Genomic DNA, 12,092 nt, shown 5'->3' with positions numbered 1-12,092 from the left:
TCTCCTCAAACCATCGATTCATCTTCTGTTATTAGAGGGTGGTTCCAGCATTGCCTCCAGTTTCATCTTCAAATAAAGATTTTCTCTTAATCAATCTAATCTTCTTAATATAAAGACGATCTTCCTTTACCCTTTTCTTGGTCTCTTAGATCGACTTTTTTTGCTGCATATTTCAGTTTCTTTGGTGTGGTACATTTTAGCACACCAATATAAGGGAGACATGATATGCTGGGTCACAGTGTTTTTCAGAGTTTCAATTTCTTTGATAATTGAATATCTTCTGTACTCAATTAAGATGTGCAACGTCGTGAACCTTTAGCTTCATTGTCCTCTAAATGTTGACTTGCAAAAAATATGAGCTGGACACGAGCATGATATTAATGGCCCAGATGCCATTGGACAGGTAGGTAACCATATGATGTCCCCTTCTTTGTCCTGCTACTCTTCCCCTTTCCTTTGGCTCTCATTCTTCATTGTGTTCTTGAAAAGAGCGGAGTGTGGTCTTGTGTCAAAATAAAAAATATTTGGAGCAAGGACTAAAAACACATGGATTATTACCACCTCTGTGACAAACAAACTATTAGACTATAATACATCCATTGTACGTGCGTGTTGTAAGACGGTACTCGGACGTTTGGTCCCCAGACGTTTGGTCGACCGGACGTTTGGTCGACCGGACGTTTGGTAGAACGGACGTTTGGTAGAACGGACATTTGGTCGCCGGGTTGTTACTGTTGAAACCAGCTCGCAAAATTATAATCATGAGAGAGAGAGAGAGTGTGTGTTTAATATCTAAATATCTAATATCAAAATATCAACATAACTAAACGTCAGGGCCACGTTGTAAGACGGGTCTATCTTATTGCCAAAGTCAATATCTAACATATTAGGGATTGCAGTGTTCAACTACAAACTGTCATTTGACATATATCAGAAGGCATAACCAATGTCGAGAAAATTATTGATGATCATTTTGGATAAACTGATTCATGATAAGAAAGTGCTATTAAGGTTGAATACTTCTACGTCTTACAACATTTGACCATTGCAGCAAATTTTGCAGGTGTGTGAGAATATAGATCCAAGTGTTTGTTTCCCAATGGCTCGTATTTCCCCTTACTCATTAGAACAAGACATATCTACATGTGGCATTTACCTCTGACCTCTGCTCCATGGCAAGCACAATTACTGAAAGGTCAGGTGCCTTAACGAACATCCATCATGACCACTGTTTTGTCTTCTACTTGTCGACTATTTTATTTTTTCACTTTTCAATCCTTAATCGTAGGCTGTAGTGAACTGAGAAATAAGTCAATAAATGTTCAATTGGCAGGTAATTCAATTTCTTGGTATTTCTGATGTTTGTTGCACAGAGTCAACAAACGAGGTTAAGAAAGACTGAACTGGAGGAGTGATTAGATGCAACTGGATTCCTCTTCATTTGTTTCTTCCACATTGGCTTCTACAACCCTTTTCCCCATCCTTCAGTAGATAGTAATAATAGACCACACTTCGAGGCATGGTTGGATGAAAAGATAAAAAGAAAATTATACCAAGCGTCTTCTCTGTGACAGGACATTAGAAGCATTCACAGCATCAAACCACTTTTCAAAAGCTGGGGTTAGTGATCACAGAGATTCGGATGAGACAAAAAGAAAAACGGAAAATAGAAATCTGAGGTCAGGGCAGAAGAGTTGAAGGGAGCGTCAATGAATTAGAGGGTAAACCAAATGACTACATCTGAAAAGGAAACTTATTTTGATGGAAGATAAACATCACATCAATGACATTAACTTTGAAAAATATGCCAATAGTTAATGACAGAATTTAATCCAAACACAAAAAGCGAGAGTTAGTATTTTATATAAGCGGGTAAACAGCATTACACTAAAACTACATTGCCAATTTACTTAACATTTTGACAAGAGCCAAAACAATACTGTTTAATGAAGATTGAAGAATTGGGATTTTCAATAAGTGTTCAATGAATAATGGACTACTACTCAATGTTGGAATGCTAATGGAGTGTAGTTTAAAATTTTGAATACATTCACATAAAAAAATAACACTAAGCATTGCAACAAACTATTTAAAAAAATACTAGGGTCAAAGCATTACAGTTTTGTGGTGTTTTAGGCTTTTGCCATGGTGGGAAAGAAAGATAAGTTGTTTGAATCGATTTGACAGTACAACACCCCACTGTATGAGGGCAGTGAAAGCTTGATGATTAAAAAGCCAGAATGAAATACCGACCTTCACATCAAACATTAGTCAACGTTTAATAAAACCATCATGGTAGAAAAAAAAAAAGGATTAAAAAAAAAAAAAAATCAGAAAATCTAGCAGATGAGGATAAATGGGATAGAGGTGTGTAAAATGATGTAATGTAATTTGCTTTTTTGTTAAACCCCACTCTGTAGGGTCTCTTTTTTAATAGAGTTGTCAATTAGTTTCACAATCCAACATAATTAAGTGATAAAGACTACTAGTTGTATTCTTATCATGCAATTACACCCTGTCTTTCTTACTCTGCCACAAAATTATTATTTTGCAAACTTTAAAGGAATCAGTGTGATCTATGATCAATCTCCTGTAGTCAGACAAAAATGGCTTTCAATCTATTAAGAGTGTACTATGTGTTATGTATCCCATCAATGGGCCAAAATGCATTTTCTCTTCATATATCTACCTTGATGCCTTTGCCCATTAACTCCGGTAGTACTTCAAATTCTTAAACAAATGTTTGCCATTTGCTTTTATCAGCATTTCTAGTTAGGAGGTAATTTCAAATGACATTAAAGGATGGGTTGGCTTGGATGTGATTGGCTATGATGTAATTGGATTAGAGTCATCATAGCACAAATGCTTGCACTGCAAATTAGCATAACTAATGTACTACACTTAAATCAGATTTTTGCACAAATATGCTTCATCCTGTTTAATGAGATTATTGGCCAGTATATTTTCTTGTTAGCTCAATACTTTTGGTGTTCTCGCACTTATGTGAATCATGATAATGTATAACTGCATTTCTTTGCAGGAACACAGGCCTCCTTTTCCCTAAGACCTCCTATTCTTTTCCTTTAGACCTCCTGTTCTTTTCCTACTGGATCGTCCCAGTGTGCCAACATTTTCCCCCTGAGCCCAACATTTTGCATTCTCTTCTTTGACACCAGCTGCCCTAATGTATTTCCTACATCTACAACTTTCTCCTAACTTTTCCTAAAGCTATCTGCATCACAGTTCTATTCCTTTTGTCCTAAAATTGCAAAGCACTCACCACCTAGCCTCTGGACATGTCCAAACTATTAAAGTCTCTCTAACATTGTTTCTGACACACCTAACCTTAGCTATTCCATTGAGGGCCTCATTTTTAATCTGGTCAGTCCTAAAAAATAAAATAAAACGTGAAAATCTTCACTTCATGTCAGCTCCAGTTCTATTTCATGTTGCCTCTTCTTTGACCCAAATAACCAACACTTCTCAAGTACAATTAATGTATCTGCAAAACAATGGTCAAAATTCCATTTATATTGAGTATGTTGAAGTTAGAGCAAAATGCATCGCTTTTCATCGGCTTTTGTTGAGTCAATGATGATGACAAAGCCTATGTCCGATTATTATTTTGATAATGCTGAGCTACAGGGTCATGTAAATAACTAATTGTGTATTCTACACGACAAGGAAAGGGGATTGTGATTCATGATGGAAAGAAAAATGATACAAGATTCCAAATGTTGAGAAAACAACAATAATCAGGCTACCACTAAACAAAAATGACTCGAGCTCTAAACGGACCAATAAATGCATGCCTGTGCATGATTTACAAAGGTAAGAAATGCTGATCCACGTATAGTATATGTTTATATTTTTGCTGTACACTGGTGCATATTTGTGGGGTTTATTAATGCCATTGGCTAAATGAGCCATGAGAGGTGTTGTAAAGAAACTTGGCGGGGTACTTTTATCCTGAGTTGACTCTAGATTATCCTGCACCAAACTCGAACATGCATATTAAACCACTTTCTTTGAAGGAAAATCAACAGCTTCACAATAATAAATGCACACTTCTACTTGCTAACATAGAAACATGCACATTCAAACACGCTCCCTATTCATAAGCATGAAGGACACGGTGCAGTTATACTCGTGAGAAATGATTTCCAACTAGTATCCCGTCGTACGGTACTTTAATGTGCCGTAAAAGAACATCAAGTGTGGTGTTGTAAATTATCCAATCTCAAAAGTCTTATAATAAGAGGATTTCCTTTGTAACGAGGAGAGTTCCATCTGAAGTAACTGAGCTATGACTACTGCCCTCCATGAATCGTATAGTTTTGTAAGTAAGGAATGCTTTACTAAAAAATGGCAACTTCAATGAGAAAAAAGCTTCAGTAGCAAAATGTGATGAGGGAGGAAATTCTGCCAGAAGCCAGCGACTGTGCTGCCCCATTTTGATAGAAACAATTCTCGTTTTAAAAATGTTCCGATGTTAATGTTCATGTCATTTGTGTCTTTTATTGTCTGTATTGAAGAGAAGCTGTGGCCTTCAGTTCCCATAATTCTCTACACAGTTTAACGTGTGACATAGCCTGACTTCTGTATTAAATCTATCTGAAAGGAAGTTAATCATAAATGTGCTGTGTAGAAAAGGAGTTATATTATAAAAGAGGCTGAAATGGACCAAGGGCTAGACTCAATTCTTCTACAGAAAATAGCTAGTTCCATTTTTTCAAAAGGGAAGAAATGATTTGAAAAGAAAAGATATTCAATAGAACTGATTGGTTCAGTTTTATCCTGTCACTTGCATTGGACATGTAAAGGGGGGTGTTCATGCTCATAAAATTATTTTAAATTGGTGAATTTTTAAGTGATCCAAGATGTGCTGCTGCACATTGAGTACTACATGCTGGCAGTCAAGACTTAAAAATCCAGCTGTCTTCTTTCGTCCTCATTAAATAAAATAAAATAGGTGAAAAGGAAGTAGGGCGCTGGCTTTTGCAATATCAGCTGAATGGACTTAAGGAGAATATTAACATGCCTCTAAAGTGGAAAGAGACTGCATAACAGCAAACATAATTAAGAACCAGTTGAATTGACAAGAGCAAGAATACATAGACTGCAAAGAAAGAAATGTCAAACAATAGCAAGTTACACTGAAAAGGAGTCATTGGAACATCTTAGGGTGAAACACTTTGAGAATGTTAAATGTTGCTGCTTACTGAATGAATCATGAAAAAAACAATGCTTATAGCATAATAAAAAAAAGTTATCCGTAAGTAAGATGACTGTTAATGTGAAATTAGTTAGCTGGAATTGGTGCATAGTATATTGCATGCACTTGTCATTCTAAATCAAACTTTTCTGTATTGTGTGACATGAGCTAACACCCACACATCCTTTCTATGTAGTTATTAAAGTGATGAGATGTGAAGGGTGGTGAGGTGTACTGAAGCAAGCAGATTCCAGTCCCATCATGAGATGACAGCAGATTAAAATGTCATGTTATAAAAAAATACCTGGAAGTCATGTTTTTTAGGTAGGAATTTTCTATAAGATCAGCTAATGGTAAAAACCAGTTTACTGTATATACTTTGAGGATTTGAATTATTTGGATCAATTGTTGTCACTGTGGATCTGCAATGATTCACATATGTTATTAATGGGGTAGTGCATATCCCTTCAATATACATTTTGGGATACTATAAGTCAATCATTTAACAAGTCTAGTCATCCAGATTCAACTTTGTTTATTTATTTATTCACAATTTCACTTAATTTAATGTGAGTAAGAATTGTTCTTTGTATTTAACTATCTATTCAACAGCTATATTTATTCTTTCTGGTAGCACCCGATTACTTTTACTTCACGTTAGACCAGCCACTTTTAGAGGTCAAAACATACTCACTTATTCAATACTGATGGCCATGAATTTGCCCTTTTCATATTGTAATCAATAATGGTATTTATATCGTATACTGTGGAAGTAAAATGAATTCTTCATTTGTGTTAAGGATTTTGATGCATTATTGCAGTAACCTTTGGTAAAAACACAATTTTGTCGTATGTTCCATTCTCACTTGTTCTTGATAAGACATGCTCATGGATTTCTGGGCAGATTCATATGGTCTCTTTTTTATGAGCTTCATCAGACAGCGGGAGGTCACTGTAAAGGTTACTGGGGTTCGAGCTTATAGCCTCATTAAATGTTTTATGAGAAAGGCTGAGCAGTCATGCATATCACCTTCCCAATTCTTTCAATAAGACAGACTAGAGCAATCTATCCAGCTAAAAGAGAGTTAGAGCCGAGACTCCCTAGATACTTCATCATGACGCATCATCACACAATAATGACAAACTAGTTTACTCGTCTTCAATCTTATTTAATCATGATGATTAACGGTTTTTAATGCCTACTATCAATTTGGAATAAATGACTGCACCACATCGGCATATAATACGACATATTGTAAATGTACTGCGAAGCTCACCATACATTTTCACTTTCCTTTTAGTTTTTTTTTCTCTTTTTTTAATACCAAGTATGCCTCAAATGCAATGAACAAAATAATACAAATAAAAGGGTTACATTTTTTTTTCTCTTGTTAGTTTGGGAAGTCAGTCTTCAAACGGGAATTGTAGGGAAATGCTTTATTATTTGTTCATTTTTGCCTTAATTTTTATGTGAAGAAAGAAGTAATGTACACAAACCAATAGGCGACCTGCCTGTAGTTTGCCGTTTTCAAATTAGTTAGTTTAAACTTTAAAATTATTTTTGTTTAACAAATAGACAGATAAATGTAGACTTTTTCATGAGAGACAAAAAGGGAAATACCATTTCTTTTCATCCCCATGCACATTAAAACATATCCTCAAAAGTCCCATGGGAGGATACACTAGAAACAAGTCTCTGACATATTCTGACTGCCGAACATTAAAAAATACTAAATCCGAAGAACCAAAATGATAAAGATAAGACAGTAAGGACCAGATTGTTGGAAGGGATGTTGAAGCAGACAAGTCAGCAGAGGAATGAGTGTTCATTTTATAGCCTAGCTTCATCCCTCAACATCCCCTGATCCCCACTTTCTACTCTTGCCTGCCATGGGGACTAATGTGCCATGAAATATGTACTGAAAGCCAAGATCAGGTGCTGCCATAAAAGGAATAGGAGACAGTCTGTTTTGCCTGGGCATGCATATCAGCTTCCATGTACACATATTTTTCATAAACAGTAGGAGTAGGGCAATTGAGGAAAAGACTAAGGTGATTCAGGGATTACTACTTTATTTTCTGGAACATATGAGAATCAGGTATTCTAAATATAGAATACATGACCACGTTACATTGAAATGTCTGGTCAGGAAACATTTCACAGATTGTGGTCAAGTATTGACCAATTTGCTTTCAAAATACTAATAAATTGAACATTTTGAAGATGACTGCCCTCTGAATGGAATTGGAAAATTGCTGCCACAAATTCATTTTATTCCATATCGCGCATCCTCTATAAGGGTTGAGGGGGTTGCATGAGCCTATCACAGCTGGCTTTGGCCGAAAGGCAGACTACCCCCTAAACTGGTCGCAGGTCAGCTGTAGGGCACACGGACAGACACGACCATTCGTACTCACAATCATACCGACACCAGTGGGAATCGAGTCCACGCCTGCCCACACTGAAGGTGAGCGAACCATTACACCATCAGGCGGCTCCCATGATTTCTTATTAAATGGAATTAGTGTAGATAAGTTGAATCTTATCTGTGCAGATGTGGAACCATGAAATTGAAAATGATAGCAAGAGATAATACACTAAATAAAACTGAGCCTACACTTGCCAGAAAACGTGTTAAAATGGTGAAAATACTGTGCAGCACACACAGTTCAGCTTCAAACACCTGCTTTAAAAGGGTTTCCTTTCGCTCCTTAGCCAGTTTCGTTTTATCATTCCCTCTCATCTATCTCAATTCTTTCAATAACTTGCTGTCATCCATCTTTGTAGTTATCCATCCATCTGCCCATTTATCCATTATTCTGTGTTCCCTTTCTCTTATCTTATTTTCAGATAACTCTCCCTTTCTTTCACCCAGGCTCAACCCACTCTGGCAACAAAGAGAACACTCCAAATCACTATTGATTCTACTCTCATGAAAAATACATTTTATACATTACGATTCAGTATCAGCCCCGTTCCTGTAGCCCCACTGCGTCGGCTCGTCTGCTAATCTCCACTCTCTATCGTTCCATCTCTCCCCTTGATTCCACACAGCAGGTGAAAGGTATGCTGTAAATCCATGCATCTGGTAAAACTTCTGTATTCTGACAGATCTGCACCTTCAACTCAGGGTTCATTAGTACGTGTTTTTTTATAGAAACAATGTGGTTTGTCTTTTTTCCAGTAAAAAACACCTCTTTCTAAGGCCTATTTTTTTCTCCCACTCATGTCATACAACTGGACAGACGATAAACTTCACATCAAACAATAAATGAATCATTTCATGGACACTTAGTTTTTAGTCGCTTGCTCCCCTCATTATGACATCACATTGCCAAAGGTCCTCCACTCTTAAGCCTTATCTCCCCCTTGAGACCAATTTGTGCAGGAATATTTTTAAATAATTAAATATAGTCGATGAAACATCCTTTGGCGCCGTTTACAAAATATGGTGGCAACAAAAAGGCATCAAAAGTCAAGTAAGGGTTGCCACAAGTTAAGGAGTGTTTGTGTTAGTCCCCAGTTACTTAAGACATTTTCAAATAGGATTAAATTTAATGTAAATTGTTAAGCAGTAGCGTTTGAAACAGATCTGAGATGTCACTTTTCATTTTATGCAAAATCAGATAAAAGCAAAAAAAATCTAAGGATAAAATATATGTACTGTATATTTCCTACAGTTAATATAAAATGTATATTCCCTCCTGTCAATATTTACAACAAGTAATTGATGCATCTCAGGAACAAGAAGGTAATTATTGCATGTCAAGCAGCGCTTTGTGAAATCTGCCTAATTATTTGCACTGTCACTCAGAAAACTTGCTAATTTCTTCGTGTTTTGTCTATTTTTATTTTTGATTTATGTTAATTTACTTTATCTAAAAATAATACTACAGTTACATTGTAGTGATTACTGAACCAAATGAAAATGTTTTCTTTTGTGACATTTTGAAGCAAGGTTTGCCTGTGGGCATGAATGAAGATTCTTTTTATGAAGTATTATTTACTTTCTGCCAAACTAATAACCTTCTGCCACTTTCCAGACATTAATAAAATAATTTGGCTTACAAGTGAAATTTAAAAAAAAAAGGTTGTATATTATGTATATCTCAAAAACGTGTAATTCCTACTGTTATAACGTACACAAGGTCACTTGTAAGTGTTGTATTTCAAGGCACCACTGAAATTTGGGAGTAGAATATTATTCTTTATGTTCTCATTGGTAGTGTAAAGCTATCTAGCACTCGCTCTCCTTGGTTTAAAGATGATATAATGAGTCCTCCACTCTTCATCTACGCTATGTGAGCAGGTGACATGGAAAACTACAATTCTGGAGAACGGTAGTTTCCTGCAATTACAAAGTGACAGGGACTCTATTTCTTGTTTTGAATTCATGACAGTGTGCATGCATGCGTCTGATTATGCGTGTGCACATATCCTCCTCATATCTATATCGGATTTCCATATTCCTTCCCGTTTTCTTTCATTCTTCTCACCTTAGTTCTCTGTCTCGATTCACCAGGTTCCTGCTGATTTCTCTCTGCTTATCTCCAGCCTAACGTCTTCCTGCTGCAATCTGTCCTTGTGCTTGTTCCTACAGCCCTGGTGCTCCTGTTTTCCTGGTCTGTAAGGCATAATGAGCAACTTGTGTCAAGGCTGGCTTAGCTTTGGCGCTCCATTATTTGTTTCTTGTTGCGTCACTCGACATGCTGCTTTGGTTTGCTTCCTTTATTTCTAAATGGCTTTTCATGGTTTAGGATCATCTCTTCCCAAGTTTATTATCTCTCATGCAACAGGATTATCACCGTCAAGGATGTTGGACCTTCTGTATAGATAAAGGGCATGCATTTTTTGTTCAAATAGTTACTGTGGTTGGGACTGTTGATCGCAAAGCAAACCAGAACTGACTTTACTACAGACCCACATTTAACCCTTAACACGAGATAATCATTTAAATTACACAACAGACAGTGGTCATAGTGTTTAGAAAATAGTCGTGGAATATTTGTAGGAACGTGTCCCTAAGGTCCCTACCCAATTCTGTGCCCATATTGCAGTGTCAATACAGGGATTATCTAAAGTGGGAAAAACAGGGAGTTGGTATTAAAACCAGAGGCCTCTCATATTGTCTCATTTGAAACTGAATTACTAATCCCTTTGTTTTTCCATTACAAAACGGTAATTGTTGCTCAGTACCTGCTCTATTCAGATTAAGTTAAATTAAAACTGCCAAAACAGCTGTTGTAACGTGTTATCTTTAACCAAATATAAGGAGAATCAAATTATGGCTGGTGAACTTTGCCTTTCAATTAATCACATGATGGCATGAGTGGCTAAAAATGTTGGCATCCATGTTGACACTGGCATTTAGTCGTTGGTGTTTCACAAACTTTTGTTCTTTTTTAATTCATTTTCCATACCGCTTATCCACACAAGGGTCGCAGGTCTTTTGTTCTTATTTCTGCAAATTTTCATTCCCAAGTAGCCTCTTTATTTAACTGGCATGCCGTAAAGGTCCTGCTGTCAAGCTCCACCTGTCCCTGTCACAGTAAACAAAGACAACCAGGAGACACATCGCCCCTCCTCCCTTTGCATCTTACATTATATCATTTTATTGCCTCAAGATTCAGCCCTGTATAAATCTCACCCACTGGCATTTTTGTTATCAGACCTTTGAAGAGGTAGAATAGCTTTGTTCTTTATAGTGAATTGATTTTTCTACTAACGTTTCCCCTAACCTTGATGAGGGGTACGGTATTTTCAAGTACATTCTTATGATGTTATATGAAATAGTCTTGATCTTTTTTGTTCTAACATGTTTGAAACATTTTTTTACAACACATCTATCCATGCAAAGAAAAGATCAATCTTCTGTTACAGCACTCTTGTGACTCAAAAAACCATTTTTTCTTTCAAACAATACCCATAATCCCAAAGCTAAAGTCAGTTATATATATTAGAGAACCAAAAAATAATTAGCAGCAGAAATTTAACGAAAAATATAATTCGTGTAATGCTTATTTGAATTATTGAGCAACAAAATGAGATAATCTATAGAATTTAGAAGAAATTGTTCAAATAAGATTAAACTAAAATGTTTTACTTAGAATTGTGTTCCAGCATTTGACAAAAACATACACAAGGATATTTTTTTTCATCAATAATGGACGTAGCATTATCAGTTTATGCCTATGCCATAGCTAGTGTTTTATTTTTGGGAGTAAAATTATCATGCATATACGTAGAGTTCAGGTAATTAGTATTGTGCAGAAGTGTTCAAATGGTGAACAAAACATAGAAAACAGAAGGTTAGAAATGATATGCAAACATTGAATCTTTTATGCTCGTTTTTATTGTTAAATTTGGAGTTTTATATTCAGGCCCAGCGTTACCATGCACAGAGCCTCAGCAGACTTTGAATGTCTGTATTATGCAAATCACTTCCTGGCCACACAAACAAGCCACGACCAATCAATGTCAATCCCTATTTCCTTGGCCAATCAATGTCATTCCTTCTTCTCCACAAGCTGGTCTAATCGAAAACCATTATTCCTCAAGCATTGCATGCCAAATGAGTTAGGCTGGGAGAGTGTAAATTTCTCATTTTTGATTCTGTAGCCCATAACTTGAAAAATCACTGATGTACAATAAGAACAGATGGAGCATTACCACATAAAATCTTTAAGTAATTTGGATAAGGAATTTTTAAAAAAGCATGTGGTTATCTACTTCATGGGAAAATATAAAAACTTTCTGTTAAACACTCTAAAACGTACTAAATTACTTTCAACCGACAGCTAAGACCTGAATTCATTAATTTGTCCAAAAAGGAAATCTCGCTCCAGTTTTACACAGCAGCAAAACATCCAATTTTAC

At 36.2% G+C, this 12,092-nt stretch overlaps 1 long non-coding RNA gene across 1 annotated transcript in view; it reads right to left on the bottom strand.

The window, feature by feature from the left end:
- Positions 1 to 12,092, bottom strand: part of LOC144083351 (uncharacterized) — a 54,589-nt gene that overhangs the window by 21,580 nt on the left and 20,917 nt on the right. Inside the window, exon 5 of the long non-coding RNA XR_013303529.1 lies at positions 9,713 to 9,840. This is a non-coding gene — a long non-coding RNA (uncharacterized LOC144083351). The remainder of the gene's footprint in view (positions 1 to 9,712; positions 9,841 to 12,092) is intronic.

The sequence above is a fragment of the Stigmatopora argus genome, chromosome 10, assembly GCF_051989625.1.
Source record: "Stigmatopora argus isolate UIUO_Sarg chromosome 10, RoL_Sarg_1.0, whole genome shotgun sequence".
Lineage (NCBI taxonomy): Eukaryota > Metazoa > Chordata > Actinopteri > Syngnathiformes > Syngnathidae > Stigmatopora > Stigmatopora argus.
The sequence above is the reverse complement of the archived record's forward strand: the minus strand, read 5'-3'. Positions and strand labels throughout refer to the sequence as shown.